This window comes from Ranitomeya imitator, chromosome 4 (assembly GCF_032444005.1).
Source record: "Ranitomeya imitator isolate aRanImi1 chromosome 4, aRanImi1.pri, whole genome shotgun sequence".
Lineage (NCBI taxonomy): Eukaryota > Metazoa > Chordata > Amphibia > Anura > Dendrobatidae > Ranitomeya > Ranitomeya imitator.
The window spans coordinates 329,389,645-329,412,498 of NC_091285.1; positions in this window are offsets into that span (position 1 = coordinate 329,389,645).

A 22,854-nucleotide genomic window follows, 5' to 3' on the forward strand; every position below is an offset into this window, starting at 1 on the left:
TTAACTGCTTTACATAGTTTTGTATCATCTGCAAATATCGATATTTTACTGTGTAAACCTTCTACCAGATCATTAATGAATATGTTGAAGAGAACAGGTCCCAATACTGACCCCTGCGGTACCCCACTGGTCACAGCGACCCAGTTAGAGACTATACCATTTATAACCACCCTCTGCTTTCTATCACTAAGCCAGTTACTAACCCATTTACACACATTTTCCCCCAGACCAAGCATTCTCATTTTGTGTACCAACCTCTTGTGCGGCACGGTATCAAACGCTTTGGAAAAATCGAGATATACCACGTCCAATGACTCACCGTGGTCCAGTCTATAGCTTACCTCTTCATAAAAACTGATTAGATTGGTTTGACAGGAGCGATTTCTCATAAACCCATGCTGATATGGAGTTAAACAGTTATTCTCATTGAGATAATCCAGAATAACATCCCTCAGAAACCCTTCAAATATTTTACCAACAATAGAGGTTAGACTTACTGGCCTATAATTTCCAGGTTCACTTTTAGAGCCCTTTTTGAATATTGGCACCACATTTGCTATGCGCCAATCCTGCGGAACAGACCCTGTCGCTATAGAGTCACTAAAAATAAGAAATAATGGTTTATCTATTACATTACTTAGTTCTCTTAGTACTCGTGGGTGTATGCCATCCGGACCCGGAGATTTATCTATTTTAATCTTATTTAGCCGGTTTCGCACCTCTTCTTGGGTTAGATTGGTGACCCTTAATATAGGGTTTTCATTGTTTCTTGGGATTTCACCTAGCATTTCATTTTCCACCGTGAATACCGTGGAGAAGAAGGTGTTTAATATGTTAGCTTTTTCCTCGTCATCTACAACCATTCTTTCCTCACTATTTTTTAAGGGGCCTACATTTTCAGTTTTTATTCTTTTACTATTGATATAGTTGAAGAACAGTTTGGGATTAGTTTTACTCTCCTTAGCAATGTGCTTCTCTGTTTCCTTTTTGGCAGCTTTAATTAGTTTTTTAGATAAAGTATTTTTCTCCCTATAGTTTTTTAGAGCTTCAATGGTGCCATCCTGCTTTAGTAGTGCAAATGCTTTCTTTTTACTGTTAATTGCCTGTCTTACTTCTTTGTTTAGCCACATTGGGTTTTTCCTATTTCTAGTCCTTTTATTCCCACAAGGTATAAACCGCTTACACTGCCTATTTAGGATGTTCTTAAACATTTCCCATTTATTATCTGTATTCTTATTTCTGAGGATATTGTCCCAGTCTACCAGATTAAGGGCATCTCTAAGCTGTTCAAACTTTGCCTTCCTAAAGTTCAGTGTTTTTGTGACTCCCTGACAAGTCCCCCTAGTGAAAGACAGGTGAAACTGTACAATATTGTGGTCGCTATTTCCTAGATGCCCGACCACCTGCAGATTTGTTATTCTGTCAGGTCTATTAGATAGTATTAGGTCTAAAAGTGCTGCTCCTCTGGTTGGATTCTGCACCAATTGTGAAAGATAATTTTTCTTGGTTATTAGCAGAAACCTGTTGCCTTTATGGGTTTCACAGGTTTCTGTTTCCCAGTTAATATCCGGGTAGTTAAAGTCCCCCATAACCAGGACCTCATTATGGGTTGCAGCTTCATCTATCTGCTTTAGAAGTAGACTTTCCATGCTTTCTGTTATATTTGGGGGTTTGTAACAGACCCCAATGAGAATTTTGTTACCATTTTTCCCTCCATGAATTTCGACCCATATGGACTCGACATCCTCATTCCCTTCGCTAATATCCTCCCTTAAAGTGGACTTTAGACAAGACTTTACATAGAGACAAACCCCTCCTCCTCTCCGATTTTTACGATCCTTTCTAAACAGACTGTAACCCTGTAAGTTAACTGCCCAGTCATAGCTTTCATCTAACCATGTCTCGGTTATTTCCACTATGTCAAAGTTACCTGTAGATATTTCTGCTTCTAGTTCTTCCATCTTGTTTGTCAGGCTTCTGGCGTTTGCGAGCATGCAGTTTAGAGGATTTTGTTTTGTTCCCATGAGCTTAATAAAAGAAATTGAATTAGCAGAAAATAAATTCACTGTAAATCAAAAGTTTTGGTAAAATCCATGCGATTTGTCTCTAGTGATAAGTGTCATTATGGAAAAACCCTTTAAATGTTGATACTGATAAACCTTATAAACAGCCATGTCATTTTATCACTTCACCTTCTCATGTAAGATGATTACATGAATACTAAGTTGCTTATTAATAAAAATCCATTAGCACCGTTTATAATATTAAGTACAGACTTTACTTAGAACAGAGGATTTCCTCAGTGTGAGTAATGCCCTGTAAATGTTAGATTTACTGTGATATTTGGCATTTATCGCCCCTGATAGGATGCAGCGGTGTTCGGCCATCAAGCTCCAGCACAATCTCTCATTCCATCAAGGAGAGATTATTATTCCACCATGTGCTCGGATTTGGAAGCTTTGGAAAGGTCCTGATGGCAGAAGACACTTTAACCCGCCAAGAATTTGCTGTTAAAATCATCAGCAAAAGATCCCTGCTAGCCGGAGGTGATAGGCTGGACGTCATGGTGGAGAGGCGAGTTCTTCAACTGGCATCTGGAAGCCCGTTCCTCGTCCATGCAGACTTCGGATTCCAGACGAAGGTATAATTGTGACTACTTAGTGCTACAAGGTTTGGCCACTTCTTTGATGTTGGTGACCTATTTGTCTGAATAGGAGCTGTCCTGCAGAACCCAGGAGCGACCACTAAACCTTGTTTGCTCTGTACACTGTTTATATCTGGCTTTTAGTGGAGATGGTAACGTCTGATCGGACTCCACAAATCTGATATTAAAGACCTATTCTAAGGATAGGTACATTATAGTCTTGATTGTGGCTGAGCTGAAATACCGGGCACAGCTCATGGGCAGGCAACACTTCTTTCTGGAAGAAAAGCAAGTCATTTTCCTCACCTGAACAACCCCTTTAACCCCATAAAGAAGCAGCATAGGCTTTAAGACAGCAATTATCATTTTGTGTTTTCATCTCCACAGTCTAAGGCCGGTTTCACACGTCAGTGGCTCCGGTACGTGAGGTGACAGTTTCCTGATGTACCGGAGCCACTGACACACGTAGACACAGTGAAATCAATGCATCTGTGCAGATGTCCTTGATTTTTTGCGGACCGAGTCTCCGTGTGCCAAACACGGAGACATGTCAGTGTTCATGGGAGCGCACGGATTACACGGACCCATTAAAGTCAATGGGTCCGTGTAAAACACGTACCGCACACGGACGTTGTCCGTGTGCAGTCCGTGTGCCGTGCAGGAGACAGCGCTACATTAAGCGCTGTCTCCCCCACTGGTGCTGAAGCCGCCATTCATATCTTCCCTGCAGCAGCATTTGCTGTACAGAAGATATGAATAATCGTGTGTAAAATCAAGATCCATGTCCCCACCCCCCTCCCACACCCTGTGCGCCCGCCCGTTGTTATTAAAATACTCACCTGGCTCCCTCGCTGGCTGGCGCTGCTTTCTGTCCTGGCCACACCTTCTACTGTATGAGCCGTCACATGGGGCCGCCGATTACAGTCATGAATATGCGGCTCCACCTCCCATAGGGGTGGAGCCGTATATTCATTACTGTAAATGAGCGGCCCCACGTGACCGCTCATACAGTAGAAGGTGTGGCCAGGACAGGAAGCAGCGCCAGCCAGCGAGGGAGCCGGGTGAGTATTTTAATAACATCGGTGGGGGCGCACAGGGGGTGGGAGGGGGGTGGGGACATGGAACTTGATTTTACACACGATTATTCATATCTTCTCAACAGCAAACACTGCTGTAGAGAAGATATGAATGGCGGCTTCAGCACGATGCAGGGGACAGTGCTAAACTTTAGCGCTGTCTCCTGCATGGTGCGTGTAGTACCCAGTGGGCACACGGGCGGCACACGTGTGCGGCACGTGTGCCACACTGATGTGCCACAGAAACGCAGGGGCACACGGATAATTCCGGTACCGATTTTTCCAGTACCGGAATTATCTGGACGTGTGGGACTGCCCTAAAAGCTTTAACTTTTCTCTTCCTCTCTCACTACAGCTGATCTATATCTAATTTTGCATGAAGTGTTGTATTTTTAATTGCCCCATTTTAGAGTGCACATATCGTATTGGATAACATTTATTCATTTGTTTGCATTTGGATTGAAAAAAAATAGCAAGTTTGCTATTGTTCAGGAGGTTTTATAGCACTTACATTATAAGTTAACGTTATTATCTGGATCTTCATAATTATGGGCAAACCAGATTTATATGATTTTTTTTGTTTGGCTACTTTAGCACACTAAAAAACAAAACTTTTTGTGTTGCTGTTTTACAAGACCCATTACTTTTGTGTTGTTACTATGGCATAGCTGTTTTTTCTGCATAACCTGCACTTTGCATTAGTATTATTTGGGAGTAAATAAGACTTTATAACAATCTTTTACTCCACTTTATGGAAGTGGGAATCAAAGCAGCCCTATACAAAACAGAAAGATAACACTATGGCCTTGGTTCATCATTGCAATTTTATCTGGTTTCTGCATGGTTTTGTGCATTTTTGTTTGCACCCAATTCATTATGTTATATAGTCTATTTTGCATGAGCTTTTTATTTTTTTCCACTTTGTGGGCAGAGTTTAGTGAATTCAGATTTTTTCACCTGATTCATCAATTCTGTTTTTCTAAAAACTCACAACTGTGACGCGATCTTCATTCCAGTCCCCTTTGGTGCATTTTTTTAAATGTGCCAGCTTTTTGACTCAATTTTTGGGCCAATTTGCAAAATGTGTGATTTTAGGGGCCAAAAAGTTGCCAAAAGAGTTCAAGGCAGAAAAAAGACCATTTCTAGCTTTGCACCAAATTATTGAATTGTGAGAGACATTTTGAAGAATTTGGCACAAAAAGGACAACAAATGCCCCAAGACCAAAAAAGAAAGTGATTAAAAAATGCAAATGATGAATCTGGGCCTATGTCTATCATTAAAAGAAAAATAATGATTCCCAAACATTGGCTGAAACAAAGCATTATACATTTATTATTATATAACATTGTTTAGAACTTTAAGGGTCACAGCAGATAAACCAACTTTTTATGGAGTGACTACATATCTTAGCAATATGCTATAAGTTTCTTGGATGAAAACCCCTTCAAGCAGTGAAATGTGTATTTGTCCTTCCTGTATAATAAGTGCACATGTTCCATGTTACAGATGAATATTTTCCTTGGCATGGAATACATGAGATGCGGGGACTTTTACCAACTACTACACATGACAGGGCCGCTTGACATCACCAATGCCAGGTAATGTGTTAAAGGAGTTGTCCGACTGGAAGAAAAGTCAGCAGTCACTCTACATGACGACAGACTGCCAAACTGATAGAAAATTGTCCTATGAGTGGAATAATATAGAATAATGCTCCTACTGACTAGTAAGAATTCCCAAGTTTACCATCTATGGGATCTGATACTTATTCACTTTCTCTTTGTCAGATTCTATGCCGCCGAACTGGTGTGTGGGATCCAGTTCCTCCACTCGGAGGGCGTCATCCACAGGTAAATTAGTCAGTGTGAGGCCGGGTCACACCAGCATATATTCTCTCATCTAACAGAATCCGGACCATTATGGAAATCGCACTTTGATTACACTCTGAACAGAATTTGATCATAATGTGATCTTATTTTTTCAGATGAGAAGACGGAAAAAAAAATGTCTCCATCTTATCCATTCTTTCAGTTTGTTAAAATCGGACTGCACTAAGATGTCATCTAAGTGCAGTCCGATGTTTACCTTGCATTCGTTGACTTGCATGGCCGAGTGTGATCCGATAATTGGATCCAACTTGGGCATGCTGCAATCAGTTGGAGGAAAATATCTGACAAGTACGCGGCCCCATAACATAACATTGGTCCGAGCGCTATGTTTTGTTGGATCGCATTTGGATTGAAAATATGATCATGTGCACGGGCCCTTAAAGCTTAGCTCCACTCCCTCCATTCTGGAGACCTGCAGACTGATGCCCGGTATCTGTGTCTAGTCGTCCTGTCTGGTATCACTGTCAGGAAGCTGCAGATGAGCGGCCGTCACATGTCATACAGTAATCCCTACAGTGGTGCAGGGCATATAGTCAGATGAGGGAAGAACAGGAGGAAGAGAAAATATGTTTATTCACAAATGTCATCACATCACCACAGATATAAGAAGATCACTTACTTTATACTCAGGTTACTTTAATTTTTCTTATAGAGACCTAAAGCCCGAGAACATCCTGGTGGCTGAGAGCGGCCATATTAAGATCACGGATTACGGTCTTGCTCTTGAAAACATGCACGGAGACCAAACAGCCACCGGTTTCGCTGGAACCGAGGGTTACATGGCGCCTGAGGTGAGAAAAGTTTTTTTTTGTTTTGTATTTAATGTTTTTTTTGGGATACTTTCACGTTGATGAGCTTTATTTAGGCTGATTCATCAATATAAAAGCATGGGGATCTGATCCCACTGATTAGCTGTTCTTACCTCTGGCAGCAGCCCGATGAAGCCAGAGCAGAACATCGCACCTCTGTAGTGTTTAGTGGTCAGTACTGAGGACTGCAGATTAGCCTGTGTTCATTTCAGTAGGGGCTAATTTATAGTACCCAGCAGCCACCATTAACCAGTGAACGGATCTGTGAAGTCTGTTTATTGGTTATATCCAACCACCGGCGGAGGTAATAACAGCTAATCAGTGAGACTGCCGCGTGTTGTCCCCACTAATCTTATATTGATGACCTGTTCTGGTCATCAATATAAAAGTACTGGAAAACCCCTTTAAAGGATTGTCAATATATCACCCATCCCCAGAACAGGTGAAAAATGTGTGACCTCTGGGGGCTTCACTGCTATGAACCCCACAATCACCAAATGGGAGGACCAGTGTCTCCTATTCTTCCTAGCTGTATGGCTACATGGATAGTGGACTATGACCGTCAAGGTGTAATGTAGAGGTATCCGGACCATACATGTCCTAAAGTCAAAATAAATTTTGTAATAGCAATACAGGAAATTGTATTATTATTATTTTATGTGCATTTATTAGATAACAAGTATGTGAAGTATCAAGTACATCGGACAAAGCTGCTCTGTGCATATTCGACAAGGCCAGCCGAAACCTGAATATTATCAGCCTTAATGTCACAGATAGCCCCTTAACCCCTTCATGACATATGAAGTACATGTTGGTCATACGTCATGTCCCTGCCTTTGATGTAGGCTTGCACGCTGAACCCGCATCTTTTCCAGCTGATGATGGCTGATTTAATCAGCCATCATGGGCCTTAACAGTTGTGGGTGCAACAGTGCTCCACCTGTGGCTGTTAACCTGTTAAATTTTGCTGTCAATCTCTGACAGTGACATTTAACACTCGCTGGCAGGATGCGCCTTTTTCCACACGTTTGCTATTGCTGTGTTTGTAAAAGTATGATTAATCAAAATATAAGAGAAAATATAGCTGCACTCTGAAATTCTATGAATATTAAATTTAGAAAATAGGTAAGTGCTACATTATGTACATATGGAATATTGGAAAAATGGAACTGCAACATTGCTTTAGAAGAAATGACAGTAAAAACAAGGTACTTAGAAGAAGGTAGTGAGCACATAAATTGGCCAATGTATATGAGCCCAACAGCGACCTTCAGCATCGCCTTGATGGTGGCTGCTGTGCTCATTTACATTGGCCAATTTCTGTGCTTACTACCTTATTTTTACTGTAAATCCAATATTCCATATCTACATAAGGTAGCACTTACCTATTTTCTAAGGCAGTAATGCAGTTCCAATTTTCTACATTTACTATTCCTAGAATGTCAGAGTGTTTTCTCTTAGAATTGTTGTCTTTGCTGGCACCGGCACACACTAGTTTGGCTGTGCTGTCAGCTTTTCTGTTTGCTTCAATCAAAATATGAAATAAATTAATCTGATAAGTAATGAGAAAAAACAATAAGCCAGAATTATGTTTTTTTGGCCGCCGTAACATTGTAATAAAATGGAATGAGGTGATTAAAACATTGTATCTACCCCAAATTATAACAATAAAAAAGTAATGTCAAGATGCAAAAAGTAATCCACCACATAGCACAATATCCTGAAAATTGGAAGAATTACGGGTCTCAGAAAATGGCGACACAAGCAAATGTTTTTGTTTTTTTTTTACAAATTTCAGAATTTTTTCATCACTTGAAAACCTCTAAAACACTATACATGTTTGGTATCTGCAAAATTATATTGGCCTAGATAATCATATTGCCAGATAAGTGTTGCCGTACAGTGAATGTAGAAGGGAAGTGCCCCAAAATGTATATCTTTACATAGAGATGTGTTAAGTGATATCATTCTCCCACGTGTGTTCCCAGAAGCCCCCTCCTTCAGATTGCTGTATTGCAAAGTAGGTCTGCCATGAGCTGGATACTAGTTCCCAACTGATCACTAGTTTGAAAAATATCATCAATGATTTTTCAAATGTGCCGGCCTTCTCTCTGTCTCTGAAAACAAGGTCAGATCCCCAACCAATTGTGCCCTATGCAGGGCAAAAAGGGGGGAGTGAAGGAACAGGTGAGGGATCAAATGTTTTATCAAATTCTGATCCAGTAAAGAAATGTAACGACAGGTATGTGCTGTCCAAATTACAAAGAAAATGCAAACGTAACAATGTTAAGAGTGCATCCTTAGTAATGGAAGAGTTTAAAAGTTCCAGACAGAGGGAAGTATGTTCTGTCCGGGCCCCTAAATCAGGCATGGCATGTGTTAGATGTATGTGCTGGCTCCGGACATATTGCCAGGTACTGCAAATGGCCGGGTACAATGAGGGAGTCGAAATATCATTCTGTGAAATGCTTTAAATGTGGTCACTTTGGACATATTGCAAGGAACTGTTATTGCACAAGTAATTGTGAGAGGCCTAGCAATATTGTCAAGGAGCACAGGCATTTTAACAGACATAATGGCATTTTCCCTGAGTGTCATGTGCCCCACCATGTGCAGACTCCTCAAAATGGCCGATTACAACCAGGGAGGCGAGTAAAGGTACTAAACAACTTCACAACGATATCGCTAGCGATCCGTGATGTTGCAGCGTCCTGGCTAGCGATATCGTTGTGTTTGACAGGCAGCAGCGATCTGGATCCTGCTGGGAGATCGCTGGTCAGAGCTAGAAGGCCAGCACTTTATTTCGTCACTGGATCTCCCGCAGACATCGCTGAATCGTCGTGTGTGATGCCGATTCAGCGATGTCTTCTCTGGTAACCAGAGTAAACATCAGGTTACTAAGCGCAGGGCCGCGCTTAGTAACCCGATGTTTACCCTGGTTACCAGCATAAACGTAAAAAAAAAAAACACTACATACTTACATTCCGGTGTCTGTCGCGTCCTCCGGCGTCAACTTCCCTGCACTGTGTCAGCGCCGGCCATAAAGCAAGAGCGGTGACGTCACCGCTGTGCTCTGCTTTACGGCCGGCCGGCGCTGACACAGTGCAGGGAAGCTGACGCCGGGGGACACGACAGACACTGGAATGTAAGTACTGTATGTAGTGGTTTTTTTTCTACATTTACAATGGTAACCAGGGTAAATATTGGGTTACTAAGCGCGGCCCTGCGCTTAGTAACCCGATGTTTACCCTGGTTACCCGGGGACTTCGGCATCATTGGTCGCTGGAGAGCTGTCACACACGCCGATTCAGCGATGTCAGCTGGTGATCCAGCAACGAAATAAAGTTCCAGACTTTCAGCTCCGACCAGCGATGTCACAGCAGGATCCTGATCGCTGCTGTGTGTCAAACACAACGATATCGCTATCCAGGACGCTGCAACGTCACGGATCGCTATCGTTATCGTTCTAAAGTTGCTCAGTGTGAGGGTACCTTTAGCCTTGAAGTTCAGCTGTAAAATTGACTTTGTTTGTTTTCCTGTGCATCTTAGATTGGATAAAGGTTGTTGTTACGTGAACTAAAGGTACCGTCACATTAAGCGATGCTGCAGCGATATAGGCAACGAGCTGATCGCTGCAGCATCGCTGTTTAGGTCGCTAGGAGACATCAACACGGCAACAGCAGAACGATGCAGGAGCGATCCAGTGACGTACTTATTGTTCTCGCTGGTTGTTAGCTCCATGAAAAAACATTGCAGGCATCGTTGCTTTTGCTGTCAAACATGACGAATCACGCCGACCTGACGACCAAATAAAGTTCTGGACTTCTAGCTACGACCAGCGATGTCACAGCGGGATCCTGATCGCTGCTGCATGTCAAACACAACGAGATTGCTATCCGGATCGTTGTAGTTCTTGTTGTAAAGTTGCTCAGTGTGAAGGTACTTTAGGGCATTCCCACATGTCCAGATAATTCCGGTACCGGAAAAAATTGGTATCGGAATTATCCGTGTCTATGTGCCCTACGTTTCTGTGGTACATAAGTGTGGCACACGTGCGGCACACGTGTGCCGCCCGTGTGCCCACTGGGTACCACACGCACGGTGCTGGGTACCACACGTACCAGCATCTGGTGCTGAAGGTGCGATTCAAATGTTCCCTGCAGCAGCATTTGCTGCAGGGAACATATGAATATTAGTGTTTAAAATGCAGATCCAGGTCCCTCCCACCCCCTGTGCACACCCCCCGCCCCCCCCCCCCCCCCCGCTGTGATTAAAATACTCACCTAGCTTCCGGATCCCTCGCTGTAGCGTCCTCTTCCGGCCGCATCGCCCCCTGTATGCGGTCACGTGGGGCCGCCGATTACAGTAATGAATATGCGGCTCCGCCCCTTTGGGAGGCGGAGGCGCATATTCATGATCTTAATCGGTGGCCCCACGTGACCGCATACAGGAGAAGCTGCGGCCAGGAGAGGACGCTGCGGTGAGGGATCCGGAAGCTAGGTGAGTATTTTAATCACAGCGGGGGGAAGAGGGGTGCACAGGGGGTGGGAGGGGGGGGGGACACCTGGATCTGCATTTTAAACACTAATATTCATATTTTCCCTGCAGCAAACGCTGCTGCAGGGAAAATATGAATCGTGGCTTCAGCACCAGTGGGGGGGACAGCGCTTAATGTAGCGCTGTCTCCTGCACGGAGCACGGACTGCACACGGACAATGTCCGTGTGCGGCACGTATTTTACACCGACCCATTGACTTTAATGGGTCCGTGTAATCCGTGCGCTCCCACGAACACTGACATGTCTCCGTGTTTGGTACACGGAGACACGGTCCGCAAAAAATCAATGACATCTGAAAAGATGCATTGATTTTTATGTGTCTACGTGTGTCAGTGGCTCCGGTACATGAGGAAACTGTCACCTCACGTACCGGAGACACTGACGTGTGAGACTGGCATTAGACAGGCGGAGAAGCATGGACAGATAACGGACATACACAATGGAGTGTCGTGTTATACTGTGTGCTTAGACCTTGAAGTTTGGATAGATAACATGGTTTTGTTTTGGATAAATGTTGTTGTTATGTGAACTAAGGCAGGCGGAGAAGCATGGACAGATAACGGATGTACATGATGGACTGTCATGTTATACTGTGTGCTTAGACCTTGAAGTTTGGACGGATAACATGGTTTTGTTTAAAATGCGATGCAGGATACAACTAATGTCAGTGTACCTTAGTTTTATGTTTAGTTCTCCTAAGGTGTTAAGTAGCTGCGAGGATTGTATGTTACTCTTTTGAATTGTGGAAAACTGGAAGGGGTGTCTGTATAGAAAACAGAAGCATTGACTAGGATCGTACTAGAAGAAAATTGCATTCATTTTGTGGGGTTCAGGAGAGTTGAGGCATTAGCTAATTACTGGGCAGCTCAAGAAAGGTTAACAGGGGGAGGTCACCCTGAAGTAAAAGAATAAAGAATGAGTGAGTTTGGTGGGACAGGGAAGCATCAAATAAGGATGTTTATGAACTGCACTGGGAGATCTCCCAATCCACTTCTTTCTGTTATTTTCCTCCTGGTCATTATTTTATATATATTGGTCTGTTATTATCTGCAAGAGGACCAAACGACTGGACACCCAACTACACGGAAGTCAGGCTGTGCACCATTAACTAAACCGGAGAAGGGGGTTAAGGGCATAAGAAAAATCCAGTCCTTTACCCCGAATCCAATATATATTGAAAATAAATAATGATGTTATATTTATTATCATGTTACTGTGTAGTAAATTCTATATGGGTGCATATAGACACTTTAGGTATTTAAGTGCAGGAATACCTGTACATGAAGATACTCAGTAAGTGTGTTCATGTGAAGGTGTTCATGCATTTACAGCTGGTAGATAACTCCAAATGCACATGGGTCGATGATTTGCATGTGCATTATGGATGATTAGAAGCCATGCTATTTTAGCTAAAGTCTCTAAATGCATTATGAAATTGTAATATGTGTGAATGGGGTGTGAATGGGGAAAAAGAGTAAGGTTCTCTAGGGACAGGTCCCCTCAACTAAGGTATTTCCACTTTAACCCTAGCAATGGTGAAGTTCGTAAGGGATGGCTTGAATGTTGGTTAGAATTAGACGGTGTTCTTTCCCGCAGTCAACTTAGGTATTGTGACATCAATCCCTACTCCAGAAATTCTGACCTGCTTAGTAAAGATCTGCGTATCTATCTATGGAGGAACCTCATCAACGATCTTCAATCAAGATTACAGGAGAATTGCCTGATGGAAGTCGTGCCTGATGGAAGTCGTGCCTCCACTACAAAAATGCCATGAGGCCCATCTACAGACTGTCACACCCAGCAGTCTCATCAAGCCAGATATACTCAAAATAGAGTAACGTGAATTCTGGCAGGGTGAAGGGTACGCACAGCATGACGCTGGCTGACCTATGGACTGTAAGAGTGAAGCCATTCCAGAGTCTGACCATTAAGACGACATTGTGATAGGCCGAGACCTGAAGACCGGAAATGACATAACCACAGAGAAAAGATAGCAAAAAGACTTTGATAACAAAAGACTTAGATTTGACAACAATAAGACTTTAATTAAGATCCAAGAAAGAAGAAGAAGGTGTACTCTGTGGATAGAGATGTTGGGTTATGGTGAAAAGCAGGGAAGAGCTGATGGCGGTGTGGATGATGTCTAGGTACCTAAGTGGAGAATTATACTTCATTCCATCCTAAATTGTCACAAGTTATACTACTGAGCTGAGCACTTTCCTTTATTAATTTCATTTATGGAGCATCATTCTGAAAGATCCCTTTTTGCCTCTTGATTGAGTAGTAAGACTTACTGCCATTACTATAGGATCATATAACAATATGAGTGACATTGGTACGGTGACATACGAGAGGTAGCACTACTAATAATGCTGCTCTGTGGCAGATCCTGGACATGGAGGAGTATAACGCCGGAGTAGACTGGTACTCGTTTGGAGTCATCTTAAACGAAATGCTGACCAGTGAGTGTAACTACCATCCCGCACTCTTTGATGAATCTTCCTCCAGTGCCAAGGACATCATTGAACAGGTCAGTATGTTCCTGGTATAAGGGTCTAGTATTAGGGTCATGCAATGCTAATAGTCGCTGACAGAAGTTGTAATTGTACAGAACACAGCCTTACTCAGACGTTTTTTCTACAACCTCCTTAGTAACATTTACAATGTCATCTATTGGATAAGAGAAGTAGAAATCCATTGTTTGAACCCCTGATCACTAAATATTGCTAACATATACCATCACAGCAGACAACACGTTATGGAGAGCAACAATCAGAAAGAAGTGGTCACTGCGTTATAATCTTTTCTGGTAAGATCACAGGGTTCACTTAGTAAATTCTAAATACATTTCTCATTGTCAGCTCCTCCAGGAAGATCCTGTCCAGCGTCTAGGAGTCAATGGCAACGTACGAGAACACCACTTCTTCCATCGAATTGATTGGGTCTCTGTGGAAGCCCTTAGGATGGCCCCACCATACATCCCTGTAGTAAGTAAATGCACAGAATTGTCACATGGATCTGAATAACATTCTCTCCCACAATCTTCTACACTTTTGGCTCCATGATACATTATGTTTAATGTCAAGGTTGAAAAATATTTTGGGTGGCGTAAATCATTGCATAACTATTATAGACAATCGGGCTGGTTGGACAATTTAATTTATTAATGGTGCATGTCTAGTCTGTAGTATTGTACTTCTTTCAGACTCTTTTGCAGGTTACATGTAAATAATTAACTAGTTATAACTTTTGTCCAGTGCAAGCCATTTAAAGCGAACCTGTCAGCACGATTTTGCTAAATAAACTACCGACACTGTCAGGTTGGCAGTGTTATACTGATTAAAATGATACCTGTGGTGAAGAAATTCATCTTGTGGTTCTTGTGTATTCAGTGTTAGAAGTTTTCGGGTAATGATACTCTCGTGCTCTGGGGCGGAACTGTAGGCAGGGACTTATCTTCATGCTCCAAGCGAAAGAAACCAAGTGAAGACCTGACCACAGGCCGCCCCGGAGCCCTAACATGTTCCTAATCACAGAGACAAGACGGTTTGTGCTTCGGGGCGGCCTGTGGGCAGAGTCTTTCCTTGATTTCTCTGGATTAGAGCAGGAATATAAGACGCTAAGGCCTCTTTCACACTTCCGTTGGAATGTGAACGTCACAATGCTTCATTCTGTGAAAAAAACGCATCCTGCAAAGCTGCCCGCAGGATGCTTTTTTTGCACATAGACTTGTATTACCGACACATCGCGACGTATGGACACACGTTCCATTAGTCATGTACTGGATGCGTCGGTAATTGGTGGACCGTTATCATAAAAAAGTTCAATGTAACTTTTTTTGTGCGACGCGTCCGCCATTTTCGACCCCGCATGTGTGACCGAAACTCTGCCCCCTCCTCCCCGGAGCTCATAATGGGCAGCGGATGCATCTGAAAACTGCATCCACTGCCCACGTTGTGCACTATTTTGCACAACGTCCGTCGGTACGTCAGGACGACAGTTTGCGACAGCCCAGTACCGACGGAAGTGTGAAAGAGGCAGTTTACATTTTTTCAATAATTCTTCCCCTTTTTATTGTCTCCACTGCTGATTTTGACAAGAAAAATAAAACAAAAAACATGAACTAATTTTGTCAAAAAACAGAACTGATGGAGCTAGACCAATTCGGAAAAAGTCTGTTAAAAGGTCAAAGTGAAGTGATAAGTACAGAATGTACTAAAGTAAAAATGTCTCTTTCTAGCCATGCTTGAGCCATGCATTTTACCTGCACGTAATTCTGCATCCTATGCATGATGTGACACAAGTATATTTGACTATAGAGATGATTGGTGGCACTGCAGCTCATTGAAGTGACTAGACTTGAGCTGTAATGCTCGTGGCGCTGATTTTGATATTATAATATATTATATTTACATTTGAAAATATTCCTTTAAATTTGAGCAATTTATTTTTCAATACTTCAAGTCAAGGCTGTTTTGACTTTTTCTCTGCATCTTTTTCTATAGCCAACTAAGCCTAAACCCAGATTTCGTGCATTTAAGCTTGACAAGATCCAAGCAGCAGAGGCTCTATTATCGATAACACCAGAGGACCAGGCCGTGTTCAGAGGGTTTTCATTTAACAACTAGAAAACCCTAACTTCCAGAAGACCTTGCAGAGAAGACCAGAAGATCAAATGTCCAACACCATCAGGGACCTCTAAATTGATAATCATAAATGATAAGTATAGGTAAATATAGGTATAAAAGGGTAAGTATATTTAAAATTCAATAAAAATTAGAAAAAGGGGATAAGTATAGGTAATTAAGGTTAAGTATAGGTAAGTATAGCTAATAATAGATAAATATAGGTAAAATAGGATAAGTATAGGTAAGAAAGTATAAGTAAATATAAGTAAGAAAGGATAAATAAAGATGAGTAAGGATAAGCGTAGGTATGAGAGGATAAGTATAGGTAAAAAGGATAAGTATAGGTAAGAAAGAATAACTATTGGTAAATATTGATAAGAAAGCATAAATACAGATAAATATAAGGTCAGAGCAGATAAAAAATATAGGTAAAAATGATAAGTATAGGTAATAAAAAGAATAACTATAGGTAAATATTCGTAAGAAAGCGTAAATACAGATCAATATAAGGTAAGAGAAGATAAGTATATTTAAAAAAGGATAAATATAGGTAAAAAATAAGAATAGGTAAAACGGATCAGTATAGTTAAGAAAGAATAACTATAGGTAAATATTCATAAGAAAGAATAAATACAGATAAATATAAGGTAAAAGCAGATAAGTATATTTAAAAAAGGATAAGTATAGAAAAAAGGGATAAGTATAATTAAGTATAAGTATAGGTAAGAAATAATAAGTATAGGTAGGAAAGGATATAGGTAAAAAATAGATAAGTAAAGGTAAATATAGGTAACAAAGTATGAGTATATTTAAAATTCAAGAAAAAGAAAAAAGGATAAGTATAGGTAAGTAAGGATAAATATAGGTACCGTATATACTCGAGTATAAGCTGACCCGAGTATAAGCCGACCCCCCTAATTTTGCCACAAAAAACTGGGAAAACTTATTGACTCGAGTATAAGCCTAGGGTAGGAAATGCAGCAGCTACTGGTAAATTTCAAAAATAAAAATAGATGCTCTATACCATTCATTATTGCCCCATAAGATGCTCCATATAAAGCTGTGCCATATATAATGCTCCATACTGTTCATTATTGCCCCATAGATGTGCCATAGAAAGCTCTGCCATATAGTGCTCTGCACCGTTCATTATTGCCCCATAGCTGCCATATAGTGCTGTGTGCCGTTCAGTACTGCCCCATAGCTGCCATATAGTGCTGTGTGCCGTTCAGTACTGCCCCATAGCTGCCATATAGTGCTGTGTGCCGTTCAGTACTGCCCCATAGCTGCCATATAGTGTTGTGTGCCGTTCAGTACTGCCCCATAGCTGCCATATAGTGCTGTGTGCCATTCAGTACTGCCCCATAGCTGCCATATAGTGCTGTGTGCCGTTCAGTACTGCCCCATAGCTGCCATATAGTGCTGTGTGCCGTTCAGTACTGCCCCATAGCTGCCATATAGTGCTGTGTGCCGTTCAGTACTGCCCCATAGCTGCCATATAGTGTTGTGTGCCGTTCAGTACTGCCCCATAGCTGCCATATAGTGCTGTGTGCCATTCAGTACTGCCCCATAGCTGCCATATAGTGCTGTGTGCCGTTCAGTACTGCCCCATAGCTGCCATATAGTGCTGTGTGCCGTTCAGTACTGCCCCATAGCTGCCATATAGTGCTGTGTGCCGTTCAGTACTGCCCCATAGCTGCCATATAGTGCTGTGTGCCGTTCAGTACTGCCCCATAGCTGCCATATAGTGCTGTGTGCCGTTCAGTACTGCCCCATAGCTGCCATATACTGCTGTGTGCCGTTCAGTACTGCCCCATAGCTGCCATATAGTGCTGTGTGCCGTTCAGTACTGCCCCATAGCTGCCATATACTGCTGTGTGCCGTTCAGTACTGCCCCATAGCTGTGCCATAGAAAGCTCTGCCATTGCTGCTGCTGCAATAAAAAAAAAATGCCATACTCACCTTTCTTGCTTGCAGCTCCTCTGCGTCCGGTCCCGGCGTCTCTGCGCACTGACTGATCAGGCAGAGGGCGCCGCGCACACTATATGCGTCATCGCGCCCTCTGACCTGAACAGTCAGAGCGGAGCGACGCCGGGAAGATGGAGCGACGCCCGGCGGCTGGAACGCGGACAGGTGAATATTACATACTTACCTAGTCCCAGCGATCCTGACGCTCCCTCTGCCTGTCACAGCTGGTCTTCGGTGCCGCAGCCTCTTTCTCTATCAGCGGTCACCGTTACCGCTGATTAGAGAAATGAATACGCGGCTCCATCCCTATGGGAGGTGGAGCCGCCTATTCATTTTTCTAATGAGCGGTCCCACGTGACCGCTGAAGAGGGGAAGAAGCTGCAGCACAGAAGACCGTGGGACGGCAGGGGGAGCGTCAGGATCGCTGGGACTAGGTAAGTATACCTCAGCGCCCTCACCCCCTCACCCGCCGACCCCACCGCTACCGTGACTCGAGTATAAGCCGAGAGGGGCACTTTCAGCCCAAAATTTTGGGCTGAAAATCTCGGCTTATGCTCGAGTATATACGGTAATAAAGAATAAGTATAGTTAGAAAACATAAGCATATATAAAAAAGAAAAAGTATAGGTAAGAAAGGATAAAAATAGGTAAGAAGAAAGGATAAGTATAGGTAAAAAATGATAATTATGGGTAAGAATAGGTAAGAAAGGATAAGTATAGATAATTGTAGTTTTGTGATATTTATAGTAAATAAAAAAAATATGTAATTTCTAAGTCAGAGTAAGCGCAGTAGAAATACCGTAATCCATCATACATCATTATTACACTTTTTTTCAGTCCTTGTTTATTTGCCTCCAAGTAATCTAGATCATTGCTTGCTTTCAAAAGAGTCAGGGCACTAATGTCCATCCCTCCATGTCACTGCACTTCAATTTTGCCTTTAATATCTGATCACTAGGCAGGGTCAGGTGCAGTTTCCCTTGTAAAGGATCATACAAACGAGAAAAAAACAGCTACAAAAATTCCCAGAATAATTTAAATAACCAAAAAATAATTTTATTAAATAGTCAGGAACAGACGGAGGAAAAGGAGGGGGTTACACCCACTAGCACATACAAAAAGTAGGATGCTCACAAGGACATTATATAGACTGTCAGACAGGCTGGGGGATTAAATCCAATATTATAAAATATAGTCACACATATTGCACATATCCCATATATCCCAATGAATCAATATCATAACTCCTGTGATATATATCAATATTAAAAACGCATCAACTGATGCCATTACCCGTAGTCAGCCAGGAGAGTAGGTCCAAAAGCGTCCTCCCAGTGCGCGTGTGTCACACGTATATGCATACATTTATACAATGTGACACAGTTACACACACATCTACACTAGGGTTGAGCGAAACGGGTCGGCCATTTTCAGAAGTCACCGACTTTTGGCAAAGTCGGGTTTCATGAAACCCGACCCGACCCCTGTGTGGGGTCGGCCATGAGGTCGGCGATCTTCTGAATCTGGTATCGGAATTCCGATACCGAGTTCCGATATGTTTGCAATATCAGAAATCGGTATCGGAATCCATATTTAAGTGTAAAATAAAGAATTAAAATAAAAAATATTGCTATACTTACCCTCTGACGCGCCCTGATACTAACCGGCAGCCTTCCTTCCTTAGAATCAGCGCGTGAAGGACCTTAGACCCATGTGACCGCTCACGCGACCAATCACAAGCCGCGACGTCACCGAAGGTCATTCAAGCGCTGATTCTTAGGAATACCTAATAGGAATATACTCACCCTCGGACGCGCCCTGCTTCTTTCCGGCAGCCTTCCTTCCTAAGAATCAGCGCTTGAATGACCTTCGGTGACGTCGCGGCTTGTGATTGGTCGCGTGAGCGGTCACATGGGCGGTCGCGCGACCAATCACAAGCCGCGACGTCATCTAAGGTCCTTCACGCGCTGATTCTAAGGAAGGAAGGCTGCCGGTTAGTACCAGGGCGCGTCAGAGGGTAAGTATAGCAATATTTTTTATTTTAATTCTTTATTTTACACTTAAATATGGATCCCAGGGCCTGAAGGAGAGTTTCTTCTCCTTCAGACCCTGGGAACCATAGTATCCCATTGCACTGCATTGGGTTTCGTGTTTCGGCCGACCCCGACCCCGACTTTTCTATAGGATTGGCCGATTTCACTCGACCCGACTTTTGAGAAAGTCGGGTTTCGTGAAACCCGACCCGATCCTATTAAAGTAAAAGTCGCTCAACCCTAATCTACACACACATGCACACTGTGACACATACACATAATACACGTATATGCATACAGTTGTACAATGTGACAGTTACACATACATCTACACACACATGCACACTGTGACACATACACAATACACATATTTGCATACAATTGTACAATGTGACAGTTACACATACATCTACACACACATGCACACTGTGACACATACACATAATACACGTATATGCATACAATTGTACAATGTGACAGTTACACATACATCTACACACACATGCACACTGTGACACATACACATAATACACGTATATGCATACAATTGTACAATGTGACAGTTACACATACATCTACACACACATGCACACTGTGACACATACACATAATACACGTATATGCATACAATTGTACAATGTGACAGTTACATATACATCTGCACACACATGCACACTGTGACACATACACATAATACACGTATATGCATACAATTGTACAATGTGACAGTTACACATACATCTACACACACATGCACACTGTGACACATACACATAATACACGAATATGCAAACAATTGTACAATGTGACAGTTACACATACATCTACACACACATGCACACTGTGACACATACACATAATACACGTATATGCATACAATTGAACAATGTGACAGTTACACATACATCTACACACACATGCACACTGTGACACATACGCATAATACACGAATATGCAAACAATTGTACAATGTGACAGTTACACATACATCTACACACACATGCACACTGTGACACATACACATAATACACGTATATGCATACAATTGTACAATGTGACAGTTACACATACATCTACACACACATGCACACTGTGACACATACACATAATACACGTATATGCATACAATTGTACAATGTGACAGTTACATATACATCTACACACACATGCACACTGTGACACATACACATAATACACGTATATGCATACAATTGAACAATGTGACAGTTACACATACATCTACACACACAAGCACACTGTGACACATACACATAATACACGAATATGCAAACAATTGTACAATGTGACAGTTACACATACATCTACACACACATGCACACTGTGACACATACACATAATACACGTATATGCATACAATTGTACAATGTGACAGTTAAACACACATCTACACACACAAGCACACTGTGACACATAGTTGTACATACATACATTTATACATTGTATGTGTCACAGTGGGCATGTGTGTGAATGTATGTGTAACTGTGTCACACTATATGAATGTATGTATATATGTGTGTCAGAGTGAATGTGTGTGAATGTATGTGTAACTGTGTGACACATTGTGTAAATGTATGCATATATGTGTGTCAGAGTGAATGTGTGTGAATGTATGTGTAACTGTGTCACACTGTATAAATGTATGCATATATGTGTGTCAGAGTGCATGTGTGTGAATGTATGTGTAACTGTGTCACACTGTATAAATGTATGCATATATGTGTGTCAGAATGAATGTGTGTGAATGTATGTGTAACTGTGTGTCACACTGTATAAATGTATGCATATATGTGTGTCAGAGTGAATGTGTGTGAATGTATGTGTAACTGTGTGTCACACTGTATAAATGTATGCATATATGTGTGTCAGAGTGCATGTGTGTGAATGTATGTGTAACTGGGTCACACTGTATAAATGTATGCATATATGTGTGTCAGAGTGAATGTGTGTGAATGTATGTGTAACTGTGTCACACTGTATAAATGTATGCATATATGTGTGTCAGAGTGAATGTGTGTGAATGTATGTGTAACTGTATCACACTGTACAATTGCATGCATATATGTGTGTCACAGTGTGTATGTGTGTAAATGTATGTGTAATTGTATCACACTGAATAAATGTATGCATTTATGTGAGTGTAAATATATGTACGTTCAGCATATGTGTGACCGTATTATCTTACAGTGTCTGGATGTGAGTGTATGTACATGTGTGAATATGGGCTAGTTTGTGCTTGCGTATACATACATGTACATGTCATCGTGTAGGTTTTTGGCTCCTGTATACGTCGTCTCCCTGCACCTTTCCAAATACAGACACATAATTAGAGCATATGGAGGGATAACAACCACGGTGCCTTCACACGTACAGATATTTTTACAATTATGGGAAAATCACGGTTCCTAAGAACACCCGTTCCCGATAATCGCCCAGTGTCAGTGCGCCCTTAGTTACACATAGGCATTATATAGACTAGAGATAAGGATAAGATAGAAATATGTATTAGATAAGTATAAGATATTCCATGTACAGGTGACAGGGCCCATCCAGAGCCGACACTGCAGTGACCCAGGGATTAGCCGATCGCCAGCACTTGGGGTCAGGAAGGAATTTTTCCCCACACTTGGGGTTGTTTCGCCTTCCTCTGGGTCACATCTCTTTATGCAGTAAATCCTAGAAGTGGCGCTGAATGATTACATTAAACTAAATTTGATAATAGATAAGAATAAATATGACTAAACCCTATTCATTGTGTCTGTGTCTTCTTTATATTCTGTTCATGCTGCTGGGACTGTTATTATAATTTTGGTCTGCCGGAGTGAATGTTACAACTGGCGAGAAATTAAGAGTTAATCTAAATTTTTATTTGGGTCATGTGATCTCGCTGCTTTTTGCAATGATGACAGGGATGTTATGGCGTCTGTCATATGGCTTTCCCAGACTAATGTCACGGCCCCAATATTCACCACATCATCAGTCACATGTAGTACATGGGATAGGGCCGACACCATCAGGGACTGCTCTGTAACCCAAGTGTAGTCTCCACCACTAATGACCCTGCAGGTCACAGATCATGTAACATAGTCACCGTACTTACCCCATAGGAGCCCCACACCGTGCACCATCTCAGGAGCCTCCAGCCCATCACATATGGAAAGGAGACCAGGTGTAAGGAGATATAATGGGAAGAGATGATATTAGTGCACCAAGTGATGTATTCGGGGGAT